This window comes from Amblyomma maculatum, chromosome 10 (genome assembly GCF_055883805.1).
Source record: "Amblyomma maculatum isolate TAMU_Amacu chromosome 10, ASM5588380v1, whole genome shotgun sequence".
Taxonomy (NCBI): Eukaryota; Metazoa; Arthropoda; class Arachnida; order Ixodida; family Ixodidae; genus Amblyomma; species Amblyomma maculatum.
The window spans coordinates 124,747,878-124,771,748 of NC_139353.1; positions in this window are offsets into that span (position 1 = coordinate 124,747,878).

Sequence of the window (23,871 nt, forward strand, 5' to 3'; positions counted from 1 at the left end):
CGTCGCGGTCGCTACTCATAGTTTCCAGCATAGGACTACATAACAAGCGCGGATCCAAAGAATCACGTTAAAACTTTTCTACATGGTATCTGGCAAGACCACTTTTAAGCACGTAGGGGGTCTGTTTGTCTCGAAACTTTGTTATTCAAATAGCAATTATGCGCACGCAAAGCACCCCTGCGGGATCGCTCAAGTGTGTGAGATGTGATAACTGCGCTGATCCGTGGCGACGCCCTTCTGCATCATAATAAGCACATTTTGCTGATTTGTATTTGTCGTGTTCAATACAAACGGAATATTATGCAGCTTAAAAGCCTTGACTTCTTGCGCAGTGGTACCTAAACTTTGTTTAGCATCAGCAGCTTTCCTCGGCATACATTGCGATGCGTGAAATAAGTTGCGTATAGGTAACCCTTATTGCCATTGTGCAGAGCACCCTTGCGTTCCCTTCCGTGCGATAGTGAAAATATTACCTATATACGGCAATATCCACAACATGTAGAATGAATTAATTGAAATCATGTTTCGCTTTGAAGAAGATTGTATATTAGGTTATTTTTCCATCTTTATTTTGCGGAAAGAGGTGTAAGAGTTCATCGAGTGAGGAAGAAGCAACATTGCCTTCATTTTGAAACAAAGTTCCATATAAAATTATTATACCGATCCGTATTAAAGGAAACATTGAGAGGCTGTTTACACTTCGCCCAAAAAGTTGATGCAATACCGTCTTTAACACAGCCTTTTCATTCCGCGAGGACCGGCAAAGGCAGCCGGCAAACGCAAGGTGTTCATGCTGTCTGCCATATTCATAAAGTAGCTTAAATACCCAGTTTATAATTCTTCCCGAGTGCCGTGTACAACTGCGGTGGTTTTTTGATACAAGGGGCTGTATACGCTTTCTTGTATAACATTCCATACCGTTTAGGGTAGACGTATCTCGTCCCGGGGCTTAAGCTATTTCCTTTCTCTAAACCTCACACTTCGTGGTATCTCTATGCTTAGATACGTTTAGGTTCGTGCACACGTTGGCGTCCTCATAATGAACGCCACATGCTGACAGCATTTGCCCACCACGTGCTTGTTTCCACGCAGGTGGCGGAAACCAAAGAAGCGGCCCAGCATAACGGTTGCAGTGACGTGCCTGGCCACCCACCTCTAGCGTCGAGTCGGCAGGAACATCCAACCAGCGCTGCGTGTTCGCCGCCGTCTCGTTCCCAGTCGTCTCAGGCCAGCAGTCCAAAAAGCGGCCAGGAATCGATCAAAGCGCTCAGCAACCTGCTCTTAGATGCCGGATTAAAGGAACCATCTGCGTCGGTGAGCTGCTACTTATGGTGTTGGGGAGTCGGCTTGGATATGATTGTGCTGACTTTCATTGCAATTGAACCGGAGAAAGAGAGAGTATTTTGTTTTCCGATTTGTCCCTAAAGGGTCGCAAACCATTAATTTAAGGCAAATATTGTTCACAATAATCGACAGCAACGTCTCTCTTACTGCAGTTCTTGGCAACGTAGAAAGACTGGTTAGTTGGTCTATTTAAAAGTAGTGCATATTTTTTCAGCGCGAAATTAGAGACAGGACAAAAAGAGAAGACAGACAAGGCACGGACGCTTACCTTCAACTGATCGTTTATTGGAATCAACATCAATATATACAAAGAGTGTACAACGCCATCTGTAAAAGCACATGATCCCAAACCTTCGCCTCTGCTTTATCGTACAGAATAGAGCCTCACCAGAATGACCTATGGTCAGTGTCATTCAACTCCTCACAAATTCCAGCTCTTTGGGTAATAACCGAACTACCGCTGACACAATTATCAAATTGATTGTGACTCCCAAGGGCCTCGAAGACCTCCCAGCTCAATTGCTGCTTGAAGCTGCGCAGCACACGTGTGTCGCTCAACGCCGGAGTGCATGATGGATTGGTAGGGCTAGGGCAGCGGCTGCAGTTCAAGGCCAAATGACTACTGTTTACAAGGGATCCGACTGCTCTTCGGTGCTCTCGCAATTTGTCGTTTATGCATCTGCCCGTCTGTCCGACGTAGGTTTTCCCACACTACAGAGAAATCTTGTATAGTATCCCCGTTCTGCAGGGGACGAAGCAGGTGTCATTCTTCTTCGTGCATGCATCAATGCCACTCATTTGCCTCATCTTTTTTTAGTAGCAGTTCGGACCTCATTGAACAATCACGTCCTCTCTAATTCCAGAATATTTCAGGTTGATCTATTGACGGCTTCATGGAACTCCTATCATTTTATTGTTCTTCCCCTTTTACAGGTTATACCGGTAAACCTTTCATTCAAAAGGCGGGAGTCTGCATTGGTTCTTTCATTGCGCCTGCTTCAAGCACAAACGTTTTAGCCCAGTGAGACAAGCGTATCGACACGTGCGTTGACGCAGCTATAATAGCTAAGATTTTTAGATATGTTGACGATCGCCTAGTAGTTGTCAGGGCAAGTAAGTTTCAGTATAGGTAGGTCGTGGTAAGAACCGTGCTTTACGTGTTTAAGGTTTGTTCGAAAGGACTTCGTTTTACTTTTATGCTGCCTGAGGACACCAGACTTCAGTTTTTGGATGTTTGTTTGCTGTTCCGGGAGCCGCATGAATGTTGGAGCTACAGGCCGTGGTCGCAAAAGAAGTGTTGAGGGATGATTCGGCCCATTCAAAATTGGTAAAAGAGGAATCGCTGTTAACTGTTTACGTTCTGCTCTCGCAGAGTCGTGTGCACACTTTATGACCATTAGCGGGCAGGGCCAGATCGAACACCTGAAGGCCAAGGGCTACCCGAACGAACTCCAGGCTTCGGTAGCGAACAAGCTGTTGCGGGAAGTGGAGAGTGAGGAATGTGGGCGGTCACAACAATTCAGAAACCAGGAAGCAAGACCTGTTGCCGTTCCCTATATCCATGGATTCTCCCACCGTCTGAAGAAGGTTTGCAGTGAAGTGCGGCGCCTCTGTCTACTTCTCTGCACATGAAAAGTTGTCGCTGCTTTGCCCTAAGGTAAATGGGCAAGAGTGGAGTTGCTGCATGCACAAAGAAGCATGACACCTGCTTCGTCCCCTGTAGAACTGGATAGTATGCAAGGTTCCTCTTTCGTGTGGGAAAACCTACGTCGGCCAGACGGGAAGATGCATGAACGGCAGATTGCGAGAGCACCGCAGAGCAGTCGCATCCCTTGTAAAGAGTAGCCATTTGGCCTTGCACTGCAGCCGCTTCCCTAGCCCTACCAGTCCATCATACACTCTGGCGTTGAGCGACACACGTGTGCTGCGCTTCTTAAAGCATCAGTTGAGCAAAAAGATCATCAAGGCCCTTGAGGTAAACAATCGAGGTGATAATTCTGTCAGCAGTAGCTAGGTTGTGTTGTCACCTAAAGAGCTGGAATTTGAAAAGAGTAGAATGACACGTGGCCATAGGTCATTCCGGTGAGGCTCTAACCTGTACGATAAAGCAGAAGCGAAGGTTTGGAAGCGTGCGCTTAAGATATGGCGTTGTACACTTTTTTATATATTGATTTTGCTTCCAATAAACTATTACTTGTAGTTAAGCGTTCGTCCCTTGTCTGCCTCCTCTTTTTGTCCTGTCTCTAATTTTGCGCTGAAAAAATATGCACGGTTCTTGGCGAAAGCGTTCGAATGCAATGTTTGTATCAAAGCTGTTATGGACTGAGCTTCAGAGCACCTCCATACAGTGGATAAATGAGGCAACAAAAGCAAAGCACATATGTGATGTGCTTTGCTTTTGTTGCGTCATTTATCCACTATGCAGAGCAGCGGCTGTAGCTATAAGGCACTGTCGATAAAACGTGAGTAAACCATATGCAACGTATTTTCCCGAGAAGTGAGTTTGGGCAGATATTACGGTAAAGTATTCGCGTCTATTCAAAGCATTACTGATTCGCGAACGTGCGCGTTTTCAGAAAGAGGTATCTGGCGTTACAGGTCCACACGTACGTGAACGAAAGCATGACAGACTAATCAACTGTGGGCCTCGTACGGCAGAAACAGGGCCCATGTCATTAAATGTCTAATCAGCATAAACCACAATTCGAAGGTTAAAAACAACTTGTAGAAGAGAATATAAAAAGCAACATGCAGAATGAATGATTGAAAACTTTATTGGTTCTTTAAGAAGTAGTAGTGGTAGAGGACGGAGTCTTCGTCTTGAAGTCTGTGTCCTCCTTGGCCATGGGTGGGCCCCTAGTCCAGGACTCCACTGAGTCCGGCAACCTCGCTTGCGGGTGTCATATGAGTGCCCTTTGGGCCTCTAGCTCGCAGCTGGTGAGCCGGCTCTCCCATTGCTCCGCACTTGGTGTTTTGTGTTTGTGAAATGCTTGATTCCTTCCGCACTCCCATGTGACATGATATAGTGTTGGTTTTGCTCCGCACCACGGACAGTTGGCGCTTTAAGGTCTATTCACACTTGCGACTAGATGAGGTCGCGCGACTACCAGTCGCGCGACCAGAGGAGAGGAGCTATGTTCACACTTGCGACTGTCGCCTTCACGAAAAACGAGTTGGAAGTAGGAAAGCTACAGGGCGCTGACAGCGAACGTCGGTAGCAGCCGCTTGCCAGACACTTCAGCTTTTTCAGGCGAGAACGCCGACGATGAATAGACGGTGTCGATATAAAATGTTGCGCCTGCGTGAAAAACCCATTTCTCAAAAGTTCATAGTACTTACCGGATAGTCCGAATATCTCTCCAATCTCCTCCCAGGCCATATCCTTCTCCCTGCCTTTGAATTCCGGATGCCGTTTGTTGAAAAGGAAGGGGTATTCTTTAATTGCATCGAGAAGGTGCTCGATCGAGTACTCCGGGACCTCGCTGATTGGTGAAATGGTTTCCGACTAGTAGTCGCGCGACTAGAAATTCGAGCAGTGCCCGATCGGCCCGCGGCAGTCGCTTTTCGACCGATGCGACCATTTGCGACTGTCGCGTTTCGACCAAAACGGTCGCGCGACCGCTGCTAGTCGCAAGTGTGAACGGGCCTTTACTGTGTTGGGAACATCTTATTTAATATGTATAAATTTGAGAAGGAGCCTGTTTGCAGTCGATCCTGTGGCTTCCTCCCTAGATAAATATTTATGTGTTGGGGGCTACTGGAATTAAGAATGAAAATGATTGATGGTGACAGGTAATCAATAAAAGTTATAAATACAAATTTATAGAGGCAATCACTAATGCTACGAGTAATAATGATTAATAATAACTGAAATGATTTGTAATTACCAGTATGTCAAACTACGACATATAATGACCGCAACTGATTAGAAATGAGTAAAAATGCTTAGCGGTGTGTGGTAATGACTATAATGGCTAGGCATGACTCTTCATTATTGCTAATGACTAAGAAATGACCAATATGTCAAACGACGACTTGTAATGGCCACTACTGACTCTAAATAAGTAACTTGCTTAGTTATGAGTGGTAAGGACTACAATGACTACGCAGGCAGACTCATCATGAGTGGGAAACGACCAATATATCAAACGACGAGTTGAAATGACTGCAACTGTGGCAACCGATGAGAGGCAAACAATAGAAGGGTAGGCTTTCGGCGTCCTCCGCTTAAGAGACATCTAAGAGACTCTCTAATTTTATCTGCTGAGCTCGCTTCAGGCAGACAGCAGCGAGGAGTGGAAATGCACTCGCTTCCTCTGAAATGAAAGCGGCGCTGAGGTGAAAAAGTCCAGATGCTGAAGCATAATCCCCTACCAGCTACCGTTGAATTTGCTACAAGGAGCAGCAGATTGGACTCGTTGGTGATTAATTATAGGTTAACAGCGCAAACAACGTAACGGGAACACAGGAGAAGACGGCACAACTGCGCTTGTTGTGTCGTCATATTTTCCTGTGTTCCCATAATGTTGTTTAACCTATTTAGTTACTAGGGAGCTAGCCAGTGAACTAGGATTTTTAACGATGTGTGAAGTAGATGAACACGATGAGGTAGCACCAGAAGCTTTTGCCGCTAGTCTGAGTGGCCTTGCAAGCAAAGTAGCCTGTGCATACATTTGTTTATACTCTTGAGACTGAAATCCGGCGCACGCTCTCTCGGCGGGAAGTTGGAAAAATACCTCTCTGTCAAGAGGCACTTTTGCTGGTGATATGGCCAGACACCTTTGGCTCAATGAGAACACATGACATGTTCAATGTAGGCAGGAGCTGCCAATCCAGAGAAAGTCAATAAGATGAAAGGGTGAAATGGGAATTGAAACTGGGACACTTAGATCCCAAGTCAGGCATACTATACTCCTATAGGGCACGTTCGCACAGCTTCAGTAAAGAGGTGCTTTATAATATTTAAGTGTAGGGTGCTATTTCATATAATGCGGTGGCTTAAAGCTGTATTATAATGAAATGCGACAGAGGAAGTAATTAAGCGATACGGTGAAAAATCAGGTAGCAATGTGCGGGTACGCTAATGAGGCTCCACAAGGAGACTGAAGAGCCCCAAGGTTTTTTTATCACTACCAAGTTGTTGCCTAATTTATGCGATATTTTGTAATGGTTTTGAGGCGGCATGTCAGTTGTGCAAGAGCCTGTTGTAGGAAATATGAGACAACTGGACCAGTTACAAGTAAAACCAAGGACAATGGAGGCTTGAAGCACCCCGTAAAGGAAGAAATCAAGCTTTGTCAGTTTACGAGCACTTTCATTAAAAGGATAATGGACTCTAAAGATATCCGGCGAAGTAGCAAGCTGAGTAAACTTTTGATTTCAGCATTGTTTTCTCGCTGTTTTTATAGCTAATCTATGAAAACAATGATCGTGCCCATGCTGAAGAGCTAAGCAAGATATTGTTAAGTTGCTGCACTCTCTGATAGCGAGCTGGGCTGAAAATGCCAACTCAACAGTGGACTGACGTTTATGGCTATAGCATAAAACTCTCTCAAGAAAGGTTTTCCGTCTGTCAATGGTAATGTTCTTCCTTTTTTATGTGTGGCCATTTAATAAGCGTACTCGGGTGCTCATTGAATCTCCTGCAGTTGCGCTCTGAAGCGTGAACATTCTTGTGATCGCAGGTACGAATTAGTTTCACAACAGGAACACTCGATGCCCGTTCTTCCATTGAAAATTACAAACCACCAAAATTATATGGGTTTGCGAGCAGCCAATAAAAATAGTAATAAAAACTTTCTGCGCATATACGTAGCACCTTGAGACAGACCGGCACTATGAAGCGCGGTTACTTTGACCGGTCATGCAAAATGCGGGAAGCATGACAGGTAGCGTTTGGCGTACAAAGTTTAGTCTCCAACTAAGTCGAATATACCAGGTTATCATGTACATTTTACCTAACTAACACCTTCATATTTTCACACTAACATTTGTCAGAATGAGATAGAAAGTTTGGTTACCTGTCGATATTTCACAGAGGTTGCTCACCGTAGCAATTTTTTTATTGGATAGCGTTAGCAGTTTCAAGCAGGTTGACATCAGTGTGTGTATAAACGCTGTATGCAGGAATGAGTAAAGGGTCTGAAAATTACATACGCGCGACATAGTGATTTAAGTGGTTATGCATTAGGCTACCATGGCAGCTGAACAGCTTCGAATTGTTTACAGCCGGGTGACATTTTCATTTGACAAATAACTTGATCTGAATACATCACGGTAATGCGAGCACTTCAATCAAGTGGTCTTGAACCACCATCACATTAAGTTTTTCGGGGTACACTCTAGTATACATTCTTGCCGAGCAAGCGCTAAGTGCTGACATGCCCACACTAATACATGACAGTGTATGAATTCGTGTTGCCAAATTGTATGAAGCGGAGCTCTTATATCCTTAAGATAACGGGCTCCTACAAAGCCGACGCCTCACTCAAGGCGCAGCTCTCCGCCCGCGGCAGCGCGCGGCTGTTCCCGAGCGGTGGCGCCGCGACGGCGGCGACGGGAAGTAGATGCCTCCCGCCGGTTTCAGGCGACGCAGCAGGCCGCACCTAGTGCGCTTCCATCGAGCGGCCGTGGTTGTGCATTGGTCGTTCCTCATGGAGCAGACCTCCATTGAGGATCTTGAGTGCCGTACTGGTAATTCTGCCTCTAATATAGTTCCGGCACGCCTCTTGTGAATCCGATAGGTTGTTAAAGGATCTCCCTGTCCTGTATCCTTTCGCTGCAAGAGCGACAGCAATCTCCTCTGCCTCCTTTATGTTAGACACTTCGGCTGTGAGGCTTGTGATGCGTTCTCCGTGGTGGTTTACGACTACCGCTACAGCGCTATTTTTGTGTGTTTGGGGGTATAGGGAGGCATCAGTGTAGACTGTATTGTCCCGATGTCCCATGGCCCTCTCATAATGTTCTGCCCTAGCCTGTCTCCTGTTATCATGGAGGTTTGGATCCATGTTTCGGGGGATGGGTTGTATGCATATTGTCTTTCTTAGCGGGTCTGGTATTGCGACCCTGCTGTTTTGTGGCTTTTCTATTTCCTGACCTAGCCTTGTCAGGAGCGCCCTTCCAGTCGTTGTGTTGCTAAGTCTTCGTATTGGCGCCTTGAGCTGGCATTCTCCTATTTCTTCGAAAGTGTTGCTGATTCCGAGGTGCATGAGCTTGTCGTTGGATGTATTTCTTGGGAGATGAAGTGCTGTTTTCTATGCCTTCCAGAGTATTGTCTCCACGTGCTCCCTTTCTGCTTTGGTAGTCACATGGGTCGGCAATGAATATGTTACCCGGCTGACCACTGGGCTGTTGACTAGCCTTAGTGTGTCATCCTCCTTCATGCCACACCTCTTGCGTGCTACTCTGCTGATCATCCGGCCTACTTGCCCTGCCGCTCTGCTTAGCAGGCTGAGTGTGTGACTGCTTTTCTGGCTTCCTTGTAACCACTAGCCGAGGATTCTGATAATCACTTGTTTCGGGATGGTCTGGCCCTCTAGTTTTACTTCGAGTGGTGCGTCCGTAGGGTGCCTACCCACTCTGAGGAGCTCAGATGTTTCAGTGGAGCATCTGAGTCCTCTTTGTGTTGTGAATCTTTCAATGCAGGTGGCAGCCCCTTGTAGCGTCTCCTGCTTCTCCCCTAGTGAGCCTTCAGTGGTCCAAATGGTGATGTCGTCCGCGTACATTGCATGACAAATTCCCTGAACTTTTCTGAATTTCTTGGCGAGGTTGATCATCATTATGTTAAAGAGTATTGGCGAGATTACTGAGCCCTGCGGAGTGCCCTTGCATGGCGTCTGAAAGGTGTCACTCCGCAGGTCTCCTAGGCCTACTGTCGCTGTTCTGTCCGTGAGGAAGCTTCTAAGTAGTCGTGGATCTTCTTTCCGCAGTTGGTGGCGTTGAGTCCCTCCATGATGGCGGCGTGGGATACTTTGTAAAAAGCCCCTTTACTGTCGATGGCCATGACCACGTTCTCCCCGTTCCTTGGCATTGCTAAAGAAGTATAATTTGTTAAAAAAGATAACTTTGTTTTGCGCCGTTCAGTGATGAAAGCTCAACGAGGGACAAGATGATGCTTCTTGGGAGAGGAATGCTATATGCGGGTAGCACGCAGTTTTGTGAGCCGGTTACACCGATGCAACTTCGTTGGCACTTTTTTATTTGGCTTGTAACTCTTGTTCGGTTCTATGCTATAACATTTGCTTATTGCACTAGATCACGTGGTGTCGCATGTAGGGGTCGTATATCTCTGGAACTGTATCCGATTGCTCAATAAGACAAATGCGCGCAAGACAGCCACGACAGGGCTTGGGAATATTGATAGCGAAAGGGTCGGGGGGGGGGGGGGGACGGCTTTTCTGGTACTCCAACTGTGTTTCTCAGTATACACCAGTAAGTTGTTTCTTTTGCTCTAAATTCAGCGTTGTCATGTTAGCCTATGTTATCACAACGTGCCGGCCTCGGCGGCCGCTGTTGGGTGGAGGCGAAGAGCAAGGCCGTTAAAGAACCCCAGGTGGTCTAAATTTTCGGAGTCCTCCACTAAGGCGTCTTTCATAGCCTGAGTCGCTTTGGAACGTTAAACCCCACAAACCAACAAGAAACCAACCAACCAGCCGTTGAAATTGGTTTTGCAGGAGGGTTGGCGTGTTCGCTCAATTTCCCTGAATGCTGACATCGCTGTGCCAAGAACGCTTGTGGAAAGGCAGTAAACCATCGAAAAAAAAAATTGCCGACGATTACGTTACTCACTAATGCGAAATTTGAGCTCAGCTCATGAGCTGTTTCACCTTTCGATAGTTTAAGGCAAATATTTCAAGCAAGACGTGTATGTACAATTACAGACAACTAATATAATTTTTCACAGATATTCCTTCCAGAAACACTCCACTAACAGTTCTTCACTGTTACGAAGGAAGGTGTGTGGCTTTAGAAATAAAGAGAGCAATTAAGTTACCGGGATATTGCGAGAGGTAGCACGTGGGCCCATAGGAACAATGCGTGGCGAATAAATAGGAGATACTGACTGATGCCGCTGACCCCGCTAGCGATTGAAGACAATGTGGCTTTGCGTTTCGGCTTGGGATTTGCGTACCGTGATCCGCTGATAACGAGCCGGCGCTTCGGCAACCGGAGATTTAGAACACCGTCGACGCCACGTAGGAAAAGGGTGGGATACACGCAGGAGCGACCGGTGTTGTGGTTCGGGTTCGTGGACTCTGGGGGTGGACCGCTGGGTTCATCGAGTACAGTGTTGCCTTTTGTGCTGCAGAATATGCACACGCTGCATGAGGGGTACGTGAACTGAGTGCAAAGTATAAGGTACCACTGCCAACCGGTACAAACACTAAAGACACCTGCTGGACTACTTCGAAAGTGCGGGAACATGAGGCAGTGGCGGAGATCAGGTGGTGGCGAACTGGCGCAGCGGCCAAGCCGGCTCTTGGTATGTACTGCACGAACAAGAGCGACATCACTCAGGAGCGGTTCTACAACAACTCCCAGGGGAGCGCCCTGCTTTTTGAAGCCCGTGGGGTGGTGCAGCGCACGAAGAAATGACAGAGGGCAAGGACAACGCGGATGTCTTGTGCACGGTGTGCGGGCGGGAGACAGAGACGATCGAACATATTGTGTTGACTTGCCAAGTGCTCATGCCATGTAAGCCTAGCAGGTCAACTTTGCCGCAGGTGCTGGGGTTCACGTCTGGACAGACGCAAAGAGACGCTGCGGTGGACAGTGATGCGACACAGCGGGATGAGAGGGATGTGGCTGTGGAGGCAACCAAACGATGCCTTGAGAACTGGATAAGGCTGACTAGATAAATAGTGTTGGTTGCGTTGCGCCATGGCGGGACAGACACCGTCACAGTAGGGAATTGACTTGGCTAGGACCTTTCTGGTCCACCTCGTAAAAAAGGGAAGCCTCAATACCAATCCAATCCAGACAACATGCGATTCTTCTCCCAGCTTTTGGATTTTACGGATGGACTGTCACAGCGAGTATGAGCGGGAGGTAAAGCGGAAGGAGAAAAAGAGGAGCGGTAGGGAAGGGCTGTTCACTAATTTTGAACACCTGGGGATCTTTACCACGCACTGATATTGCGCACCTGCATTTCGCCGTCATAGAAATGCAACCACCGAGTTCAGAATTCTAACCCTGGTATGTTTGCACAGTGGTCAGGAATCGTAACCGTCAAACTCCACAAGCCAAACTAAATGACTCCCGCTTTCCGTGCATACCTTACGACGCGGGCCGAGTGTCGACTCAGAAATGTGACAGATACTCAGCCTTTCTTTCACGTAGTACGCAGTGTTTCTATCTAATGGGTTCATGCCGTTGCCATGATGACCGCCGTTTGTGATTCACGGAATCACTCGACCTTGAACAATGCTATGTAGAGCTGATCGCTCTATTGGAGACCTGCAAGGTTACACGGTGCACGGTTACACCATCTGCATGGTTCAGATGGTGTAGCCTTCCGGCATGGGTCAGGCCTCCACTACGAACTGACAGATTGCGCGCTTACTTTCTTATTATTGAGTTTAGAATTTGAGTGTAGGCTTTGTTCGAATATCAAAACTGGTACTGTAGCTTCCTTTCTCAAAGCACGAAATTACACAGCAATATAAAAAAATCAGCCATAGCTCAGATAGGCCAGGATATACGAGTATGTAGCGAAAGCATGTGAGCCTGACGGTGGGCTGCCTACTCCTCTCTAATCCAACATAATCCTATGAAATCCACTGTTATCCAATCTAGTTCAATACAAATCAGTCCAATCTAATGTAATCTATAGTTCAATGCAATCCTGTTCAATGCTGAGTACACGCTTGCCCGAATGCCGCCGCCGACTAGCCTATGATTATGACTGCTATCGTCCTACGCAGAGAAGGAGAATTAAGAAGCGATACTCTCCATCCTTGTCGTGGCGCAGTTGTTAAAGCGCTCGGCTGGTCATGCGAGGGGCAGACGATGCTCGGTGTAGATGTGTTTTTTTTTAAGTAAGGATATTGGTCCGGAATGAAGCGCGGTGTAATGTCATGCCAGATGGCACTGCGAGCGCGTGGCGTCGGCCAGCTGCGGCGGTTGCTAGGCAATGGCTCTGTGCCTCCTCAGCGTGCGACCACAGCGAAATCACAAGTTCGTGGCTAATGTAGCTTTCGCTGCAAAAATCGCGGAATCAAAGGGCAGTGTAAAGGTGCTACGCGTATACCCGAATGTTTCTGAATTGATTTCTGCGCAAAGAGATCCTTGTGTTACGCAACACATTGGCACCCCGCAAGGCGCAGTGTTGTCACCATTCCTTTTTAATATTACCATGATCTCGCTGGCAAAGGCTTTAAGCAATATCCCACACTTGGGACACACAATTTACGCGGATGATATCACGGTTTGGACCACATACGGCTCGGATGGAGACAGAATTTACACTTCAAGAAGCGGCCACAGCTATATCTACCCACATGGAAAAAATTGGCCTTGAATGCTCCCCGACAAAGTCAGCACTCTTTCTACTCTGGCCGCGGCGTGTTCCTACCGCCCCATAACAATTTATCTGCACGATAGTCCCATACCACAACCCCCAACCTCCGCATTCTTGGTCTGAACTTAAAGGACACGGGGAAAAACGACCTTACCCTGAAGGCACTAAAACAGTAAACTTACTCCGTCATCTATCTTTTGAGAAGGGTTTCACACTCACGAGCCGGCCTAGATGAAGCTGACAATTTAAAGGTACTACATGCTTTTGTGCTCAGTCGCATTATTTACACCTCTCCTTACCTGAACCTCTCCTGTGCAGACAAAGATAAAATTAACGCCTTAATCCGCATGGCTACCAAAGCAGCGCTCAACCTACCGAAGACCACTAGCACGGACAGGCTCTTAAAACTAGGAATGCACAACAATATACAAGAACTTATAGAGGAACATCGGTACACACAGTACCTTCGGTTGGCTGGCACGCAAACAGGACGACATATACTGGACACTCTCGGCATTCGCATACCCGCACGTGCTGAAGAGTTAAACCCTCTCCCCCAGGCCGTGCATTCAGCGCTTATCCTCAAACCTCTTCCTAAGAACGTCCACCCAGAACACCATCAATCCCGCCGCGTCGCGCGGGCCAAAGCTCTCCATAAACACTATGGGACTGCAGAGGATGTCCGCTAGGTGGACGCCGCATGTGGTTCAGACCGTTCGGTAGCTGTGGCCTAAAATCCAGCAGCCCCCCCCCCCCCCCCACTCACTCACTTCATAGACCCTCCCTGTAACTCGGAAGAAGCAGAGGAAGTGGCTATAGCTATGCAATCGCCCAAACAGATGCTGCTTACATACTTAGCGATTCCAAAACAGCCATACTTAACTTTGCCCGCGGACGCGTCCATCCTCCCGCGTGGCAAATATCGAGAATGTGCACCCTAAATTCTGACAGGCGTTTTGAGCTTATGTGGGTGCCGGCTCACTCTGGCAATCCCGGAAATGAGGCCGTCGATAACATAGCCCGAGGACTTATTAGCCGGGCAAATGGCGACCCATGCCGGGATTTCGCGAGGGAGCGGGCACATACATTTTCTCAGCTCAAACAGCAATCACGCCTTGCCCGTCGACTCTACCCCCCTCTCCGCTCCCAGCTGTCTCACTCCCAACAAATCCTCTGGAGGCGTCTTCAAACCCGAACGCTTCTCACCCCTCAACGCCTATCCTACTACCGACCCGTCTCCCCTGAGTGCACTCTCTGTGGAGAGTTGCGCGCCACCTTGGACCACATTTTTTCCGGCTCTTTGGAGGATCGGCTGCCCTGCCGATCCTCCCCCGCAGGGACAGCCCGCCATCGGATCATGGGAGGAATAGGAGGCCCTCCTTACGTCGCAGGACCTGGACATTCAACTTCGCTTTGTGGACCGGGGTGCCAGTGCCATGGCCCTACGTGACCTGGACACATGTGCGTAATGTGAGGGCAGTGCGGTGGCCCTGGGCCCTTGAAGGGTCCAAACTCGCTCGTGCAATAAAGTTTTTTCCTCCGCCTCCTGGACACTGTCTGATCTACAGAGTCGGGGTCTACATATGTCGCACCTAGCTCTGCGTTTACGCTCGCTTTGTCAATTTTTGTTTCGTTCGTTTCATGCCTGTTGTAGTAGAAAGTTGGAGCTCGCCGATTCCAGCTGCATTTTTTTTTCTTGTGCACCAGTCATCGCAAAGTACCCATTATATTTATTTTTGTGTCGCCTGAGTGTGTCACCTAAATAATTGCACTAATCGCCGGAGTACCCGTGTTCGATCCCGGCCGCCCGCTGCTGCGTTTCAATGGAGGCGAAACGAAGTGGCATCTGTGTGCTCTGGGATGTCAGAGCCTCTTAATAATCTCCAGGTGGTCGAAATTTCCCGGCGCCCTCCACTACGACACCCTTTTTTGCTTTCCGCCTTCTCTCCCACCTTCATCTCTTCATTTAAGGCACGGATCAGGTCTACACTGCACAAGTGTGACAAACACTGCGCCTTCCGTTTCCTGTGAACCAATAATCATTAATGTGCTCCAGCGTTACTTTCACCACAGTGCTGCCATTCTTTAGCCATCCCCGTTAGTTAAGGTGAATGTTTTACCCGGACGGAGAACACTTTCGGATTTGGGCAAGAAAACGAGGTTTTTCTTCGAAATATATCTACAAGGTGCAATCTTTGTCTTCGCTCTGCGCTTATCGCAAGCGCGGGCCCTCTTCGAGTCGAGGAGACGAGATTTCTGGCGTTGAGGAGCTGGCTTCTTCTAGTTCGCGGCCTCTCTGCTGTCCTCACTGCCTTTCTTTGAGGATACTCTGACTTTTAGTGAAAGTGCTGGGAAGGCGTAAACAAAGTCGTTTTGGTGCTGACTTGGAGCTATACAGGCACGACAAGCAACTGTGGCGTATGTGACCTGTGGTAGCATTGTCCGGAGTGGGTCGGGTGTAGCGAGCGCCTCGTTGCCTCTTCTTCTGCGAAAGGCAGGATATTTGTGGTGGTGGTGCATCGAAAAGAGTTCTTGCAGCTTCTCGCATAAGACTGCCCGTATGGTCTCGCAGAGAACGTGAGTGCTACCAGTGTCGACGATGTCATCAGCCGTAGGATGGACGGTTGCGCGTAATGATTAGATCCTAACTCGATCGCCGTCTCGATGGTAGTGGCCTCGGAAACAAAATTTCGCGATTGTTTTAAAGGGGCATCGCACTAAGCCAACGAAGATCTGCTCCTTAAATTTCCTCATGAGATAAGTTTTTTTCTCTTGGGACATGTTGGGATCAACCCGACGGAGTAACTTGATGTCCTCGAAGTAAACGAGGAGGCTCTCGTTATAAAGCTGAGTGGTCGCCTATAGGAGCAGTTCGGCGCGTTCCTTTCGGAGTACGATGGTGAACGCTTACAGGAACAGGCTTTTGAGGGAAATCCCCATTGCTACAGTGGTCTCAAGATTTTCAAGCCAGATGCGAGCTGCACCGTCCAGCGAAAAAAAATCATGATGCAGCTTGGGGTCGCTGACCTGCCAATTGTACGGCCTATCAGCTCAAACGTCTTTAGCAAGTGCTCCAGGTCATCATACAGAAAGCCTTGGATTCTGGGTATCTGCCGCAGCTGCTGCAGTACGAAATATTGTGCAGAAGTATCGACCTGCATAATTAGTGGTGGTTGCTTGGTCACCGAAAATTTTGCTGGAGCAGATGGTGCGGTTTGAAAGAAGACGTATAGCTTTCCTACCGTTCCAGCTACGTTGAAACTAACAATCAGTATCTTTCCTATCTTCAATTTGCTGTTACGACCCAGAGTGAAGTATTTGTTTTTAAGATTCTTCTTGCCAATCTTATCCTTCCGACGCTTCAAAGCGAATAGGAGATTTAGCACAGCGTTCGACAATGTTTTCGTTTTCACAGAAGTACCGCAAAGAAAGCGGAATTTTATGGTTTGATGCTCAAAGCATAATTCGCGAGAAATCAATATTTTGTTTAATATGCGGCTCATTCAAACTTGTCCTAATAACAAAACGCTACTGTTTAGCATATTGGAAAACAATGTCTTTATTTTTCTCTGCTCTGTCGCTTTGTTATTAAAATGGGCTTTGAAATGAAGCTCTGTATTTGAATGCGGCGCCCCCTGCTTGTGGCAATGGTTGCCTTATGCGATGCGCATTGTATACGCCAATGGTGAGCCCCGCTTGGCTGACTCCCGCACAGCATAGTGAGCAAGTAAAGAATTCGCCCAGTTGGTCCCTTGAAGACTGAAATAAAACCATTTTAACGACGATATTCATGCAGAATATCATAGAGGTTGGCGTAAGAAAACTGTATGTAATAAAAGCTAGATAAACAAAGCAGCTATAGTGTCAGAATGAACATTCGTGACGACCTTTTCCACCCGAAAAAAGTGGATGCGAATAATAGACCTAATCAGAATTTAGCTAGGCCTTCGTCCTAATCAAGGCGCGCAGTTGAAAGATGTCGCTTCTATTATGTATTGTATTTTTTTTACAGCTGTCGACCACGCCCACCAAGCTGACAGCTCTACCCAGGGGGAAATGGCCAGTCGAGGCAAAGGTTCTTTGCATCGCGCTGGTGGGCGTGGCTCTGCTGAGTATCACCCTTTTCCTGCTCCCAAAACGAGCCCGCCATACCGAGTCCCATTGCCAGACAACATCCTGCGCCTACCATAGGTAAGCAAATACCGCAATGTAGCCGCAAGCAACTACCGGGTTTGATTTGTGGTGAGTGTTGAGAAAGAAGGTATTCCTGTGTTCCTTGGCATGTGGACTTTTCAGCTTACACTCAGAAACAAAGTAAAAAAAAGTTGTGCCATGGCAGTCTTTGACCGAAATTCCCCTTGCCACATCAAAACTCATCATTGTCATTATCTCATCTGAACACGTTGCTCGCAAGAACTAAATGACCTTTTCATAACATGTACATGAACAGAATTTTCATAACATCTATCGTTTCTACACTACGTTTATCCATCTTCCACTCCAGAGCAAATGTGCGCTGGAAGCTGGTTTGGTGGACGTTGTAATGCATTGTAACAGTGAAAAGGCAAAACAATGCTTAGGTGTCTTTCGTCTATACCGAACGGATTGAGCAATTTTTAAAACTTAACAAAGCTGCACCAATCACGCTACATCTCGGGCGACACTGAAGAAACAATTCTGAGGTCATGTTCTACTTAACAAATATGGCCCGATAGCAGCGGCCTGTCGTCCTCTTTCATTAAAAAAATAACTGATTAGCTGAGTGAATGAATAAGATGACAGTTTTGAATAAGGTCGCAAGGTGTAATTATGAACCGCCACTTCTTCTTCCACATCAACCGGTCTATACCTAATGCAGGGCGAATGCCTCTACCATACACCTACAATTAACCCAGCCATGTGCTATCTGCATCCACTTCCCCCCTGTAAACTTCTTAACCTCATCCGCCCTGCTGAAGTTCTGCCACCCCCTATGGCTTTTCTATCCATGCACTAGATGCCCTGACCATATACACGGTTTCTTGATTTCTAGCAGAATGTCAATAATTCTATTTACTTCTCTGACCCACTCTTGGTGCTTTCTATCTCGGCCTTCCACTTTTTGCACAAATTAAGAACACTGTTCGTTAGGCTTCACATTTCAGTCCCATAAGTGAGTACACTTAAAATACAACGGTTTTATACTCTGCTCTTGAGCGATACCGGTAAGATGCTACTCATAATCTGCGAATACTTGCCAAATATGCTCCATCCGAATTTTATTCTAGTTATTTCTCTCTCATTGTCTGGATCTGCGGGTACTACCTGTCCTAAGTAGACATATTCGTCTGCTCTTTCCAGTGCTTCGCTATTATGAATTTAAGCCCCTTGCCGATGCTTTTGAATATTACCTTTGTCTTCCGCATATTTGTTTCGAAGTCCACCCTTATGAAATGCCTGTCTAGGTCAGCAAACATTCTTTGTAGTTCATCCCGTGATTTACTTCGCAAGGCAACGTTATCAGCGAATCGCAGATTACTCAGGTGGTCTCCTTTGCCCCCTATCCCCAACTGCTCCCATTTCATGTCTCTGAGTACTTCCTCCAAGCAAGCTGTGAATAGTAGTGGCGAAATAGTGTCTCCTTGCATAACGCCTTTCTTTATCGGAACTTTATTACTTTCTTTACGCAGAACTATGGTCGGTGTGCAGCACTATAGGTAGCTCTCAGTAATTTCGCGTACGGCTCCTCTACACCCCGATTTCGCAGTGTCTGTATGACTGCCGAAGTTTATACTTAGTATGGTTGGTTTTGGAGTTTAACTTCCTAAAGCGATTCAGGCTATCAGAGAAGCCGTAGTGGAGGACTACGAAAATTTCGACCACCTGGAGTTCTTTAACGCGTTCTGACATCCCAAAGCACACTGGCACGTAGCTTTTCGCCTCCATTGAAAAGCGGCCGCCGAGGCCGGGATTCGAACCCGCATCCTCGGGAACAGTAGTCGAGCCCCCTAATCATTGGGCCACCCCAGCGGGGCTTTCTACTTAGTGAAACGCTTTTTCCTAATCAATGGATCCTATGTATGAGGGCTGGTTATATTCCGAGCATTTTTTTTTATTGAAGGGCCCTGTTTCTATGAGCTTTCTATGTAACAGATAGTAAGCTGGTGGGCCTGTATTTTTTCAAGTCCTTAGCGTCCCCCACTCTTATGAATGAAGACAATCCTAATGTTATTCCATGACTTCGGAACCGTCGATGACATCAGGCATTGTGCACACAAGGTGGTCAGTTTTTCTAGCACATCTTTCCATCGTTCAACAATCGGTACTCACCAGATCCCCCCCCCCCCCCCCCCTAGCTGCTTTCCCTATTTTGATCGTTTCTCGAGCTTTGTTAACCTCGTCCTTCGGCACTAGCGGAAATGTCACTTGACATTTTCCGCATTGTCCCTTAGCAGATACATAATTTTTGCCAATGCTTAACTCTTTATTCACCGCTTTGAGGCGGCCCCCTTGCGTTAGAGCACGCTGAATTTTCCGCATGCTATACTTCCTTATGCCGCCCACTTTACGCTTGTTGATAAGCTTTGATATATGTGTCAGCTGTATCCTGTCGGTTGGGTTGGAAGCTTTCAGAAGTAGGTCATGATTAATGAAATATTTCGTCTCCTTAGTTAGTTTACCGGTATTCGTTCTAACCATCCGACTGTCTACGTCTACCGCGCAGACAATATTATCTCTTAAAGTATTGTTTATTGATTGTACGCTAAGGTCATCATCCTCTGTTAAAGCTGAATATTACTTCTGTAGTGGGGCCCTGAATTCTTCTGCCCTCACCTCATAATTCTTTGGTGGACTTCTTTCACAGTATTATTTGCCGTTTCCTCTTCCAACCTAGACTAATTCTAGACCTTACCATCCCGTCGTCACTGATTCGCACTTTTCGATTACCTCTACATCCTGCATAATGCCGGGGGTTATAACATAGTATGAAGTCAATTTGATTTTAGCCTCACCGTTCGGGCTTTTTATATCCACTTCCTGTTCTTTCGTTTGTTGAAGAAGGTATTTGTGATTCTAAAGTTATTGCGCTCTGCTAATTCAACTGGTAACTCCACACTGCTATTCCTAGAAGCATTGTCACAGTCACCCACTGCCTGGTCTCTAGCTGGCTTTTCGCCTACCTTGGCCTTGAAATCATCCATTAGTAAAGTGTACAGCATCTTTACTTTCATCATTGTCAGTTCTACATCTTCGTAGAAGCGTTCGACTGCCTTATCATGACTACACGTAGGCTTGTAATCCTGCACAACCGTCCGTTCCTACCACTTATTAAGTTTAACTACAATGCCTGTCACCCACCCATTAATGCTAAAGGATTCCTCTTTATTTCCAGCTATATCACTATTGACAGCGCATCGATAACCTATAAAGAACCTAACCGCGTAGCCCACTGACTGTCACCGTGCGCCTTAAGGTGAAGAAAACATGCGTTACTCTATATCGCTTTCATGCGGTGACATCTTCATCAAACACTTCTGCATGTGGGATGACCACTTGTCTATCATTCAGAAAAATAAAACAGACGTGTCCTTTGACATTGCAGCCCGCATTGCAGATGACGATTCGTCGCGTATTCTCTCCTGACGTCACACGAGCATTTCAAAATGGCGGCCGCTAGTGGTGGGAGCTAGAAATTCTCGATTCCGATTTCTATCACGTTTTTTGTAATATGCTCCGCGCACTAAGCACCTAAACTTTACGAGTCGAATCACAGATTTGTATATTAATCACAGAAGCATAAAACAGCAATACGTTGAACCATCCTGTCATCGCTCTTTTAATTATTATTACTATTTGCGAAATTAAAGATCCTTTGATTATGAACCCATTTACTAGCAGCATACGTTATAACATCTGAATTTACGGATAAGATGACAAAAGCTACACCGTCTTGCGATTCTTTACTGCTCTCGATGATGCACAAGAGGAAACCTAGAGGCAAACCTTGAAATATTTGAAACACAAAAATTTATGGTGGAACGCTGAGGTACTTAATGTCCAGCTTCTAATTTTTATCTGGCGGGTACAACCCCTCCACATATTTTTATATCTGGAGATTCATTACGATAGGGGTGCTTCCTAACGCTAAATGGAATTTTGTTGAATGATTGTTTAAGCATTCATTTCTCATGTTATTTGTGTTTTAGTTATGTAGACCTCATTCAGAAAGTATGCACATTATGCAGTATATCGCCTTTCAAAGCAGAACAACTGAGAAAAATAAAACTAGCAACGTCGAGACAGAAATTCATGTTTTTAGCACGAATGAGTAACCAAATTACTGTTACTAAAAGAAGCTTTGGAAACTCGCCCCGTTCTCTACAGGAACAAAAATCGCTACTAGTGAAATTTGTGCACACAGTTTATGAGGCTGATTGTTCTCATGAAGTTACATTCTCCCCCCCCCCCTCCCTCCCCCCCCCCAAAATCCCCTTACGTTTAAAGTCATCCGAATCAAGAATAAATAGAAGGTGCCCTCATAAAAACAATAGGGTGCTCTCTAGAAAACGCTTCTTACATATTTATTTCTATCTACGACGCTTCTGGGCTTACAGATCTGCGCAAATCGTGCCGTACCACACCTAATTGAATTGGAGCCCGCATAGAGCTTAGGATCACGCATTTTTGAAGCAAATACAGAGCAATCACTGTTGGCAATATTTAAGGGCAAGAAAATCAGCCTTCGCAAAAAAAGAAAAATTTACAGTAACATCTGGATGAGTCATTTCAATAAAATGTAGAAAACATCTTCGATCTCCAAGTCGTCACCTTTGTTCTCCTCCTAGAAGCATCTTCCGCTAAAAACGTAATGCGAAAAAACTGGCGCCTTAGATATGAGTTAAATATAGATGCCACATTCCTCGTATAATGCACTCAATAATCTTTATTGCAGAAAACCATAACTGGCTGCGATGCGGGAATAGTTTCTGTCACATTGCGCTCTCAACCGTACACTGTCCCGTAAGGTGCATGCTTCCAAGAAATATCGTTCAAGTAGGCTTGAAATGCGTACTCTGCTTTGAAATTACCGACGTGTAATGAAACCGGCGGAAAACATTGACTCCGTCAATGTAAAACAATATTTAGAGTCGAATTTTAGATTATCGTCGGTGATAAAAATGTGACACCATTGACGAAAGGAATTGGTGCGCATATTCATTAAGCATACTCACAGCGCCGCGTTCCAAAAATGCTGTCGTTCTGCCATCGTGGTACTGCAGTTCTCAACAAAGTGTCTTAAATTTTATAGGTCGTGTAGTTCCGTATTGTTGACACTCGCTATACAAGTGCCAGCTTCTAAGTGAATCTTAACATTACCCACTATATTGTCACATGGTGGTGACAAGGTCGATGACAAAAATGAAGATTCGGTGATTTCACTGAAGAAGCTCTTTATTGGGCTGACTTGCGCCCGCAAAAGAACTAAGCAACTCGATGGCGGCGCTAGCAACAAACATGCTCGTCGCTCTCGTCAACGCTCAATTTAAACGCTGCTCAGAACAATCTAGATAACGTCGCAAACTGCCAGTAGCACAACCTGGAACATTGTAGAAACGTACGTGAGTAATCAAAATCTTGGAGACAGATCTCGGCGCATTGTTCGCGACAAATAAAATGTTAACGCGTCGCATCGGGACAACCAGCATGAACAAGCGAAGGATACAGAAGTGATAAGCGCGCAAGAATAACAATGATAACGCTGCACGCCAGTGGCTGTCGAACGGGAACAAATAAATATTTAAACAGTTCGCCGCATTACTCCCCCCCTTATTAAAACATCGCCTCAATGTTTCAAAATAAACAGACATGAATTAACATGAACATTGAAAAGCAAACATGAATAGCCTTTAGCGCGCATAATATGGCTTAAGGCGTGCGACATGCACAATTTCTGCATGCACTCGGTGCCGCTGCGATGCTGCCGCGCCGTCGGGAACGAACTTGTAGTTCAATTGTAATAGTCGGATAAGCACCTTGTAGGGGCCCAAGGATCGACGTAAAAGCTTTTCGCTCAGTCCGCGGGCGGCGAATCGGCGTCCAAACCCAGACTTCATCTCCCGGCTTGTACTCAGCATCGCGTCGTCGTAAGTTACAACGTCGAACGTCGGTTCGTTGGTGATCTTTATTGCACATTTGGGCGACTCTTCGGGCTTCTTCTCCACGTTGAAGGTAGGCGGCGACGTCCAGGTTATCATCGGTTACGTGTGGCAGCATTGCGTCAAGCGCCGTCGTGGGCTCCCTGCCGTACACAAGGCTGAACGGGGTCGACCTGGTTGTCTCCTGGACGGCGGTATTATAAGAAAAGATGACGTAGGGTAGAATGACGGTCCCTGTCTTGTGCTCGGCATCGACGTACATTGAATCATATCCGCAATAGTTTTGTTGAGTTCATTTGTCTGGGGATGGTACGCAGTTGTTCGTCGATGACTTGTGTGACTATTCTAAAATGACTTGCTCAGCTCTGCCGTAAATGCCGTTCCCCTGTGGGTGATGAGGACTTCAAGGGCACCGTGTCGCAAGAGAATTTGTTCGACAAAAACTTTGCGACTTCTGTCGCAGTACCATTGAACAGTGCTTTTGCTTTGGCGTATCGGGTAAGGTAGTCGGCGGCCACGATGATCCACTTGTTACCCGCGGATGAAGATGGAGAGGGGCCGAGAAGATCCATCCCAATTTGTTGAAAGGGCAGGGTTGGGGGCAGTATCGGGTTCAGTAGCCCAGCTGGCCTGATCGGCGGCGTCTTGCGTCGCTGGCACTCACGGCACTTTTTTACGTAATGGGCAACGTCGGCAGGCAGTCGCGGCCCGTAGTACTTCTCCTGGATTCGATGCAACGTGCGCGCAAAACAGAGCCACCCTGCTGTTGGCTCGTCGTGCAACGCGTGAAGAATTTCCTGTCTGAGCTTTCCAGGTACCACAAGAAGCTGCGCTGTCTTGTTTGGAGCGAAGTTCTTTACGATAACGTCATTG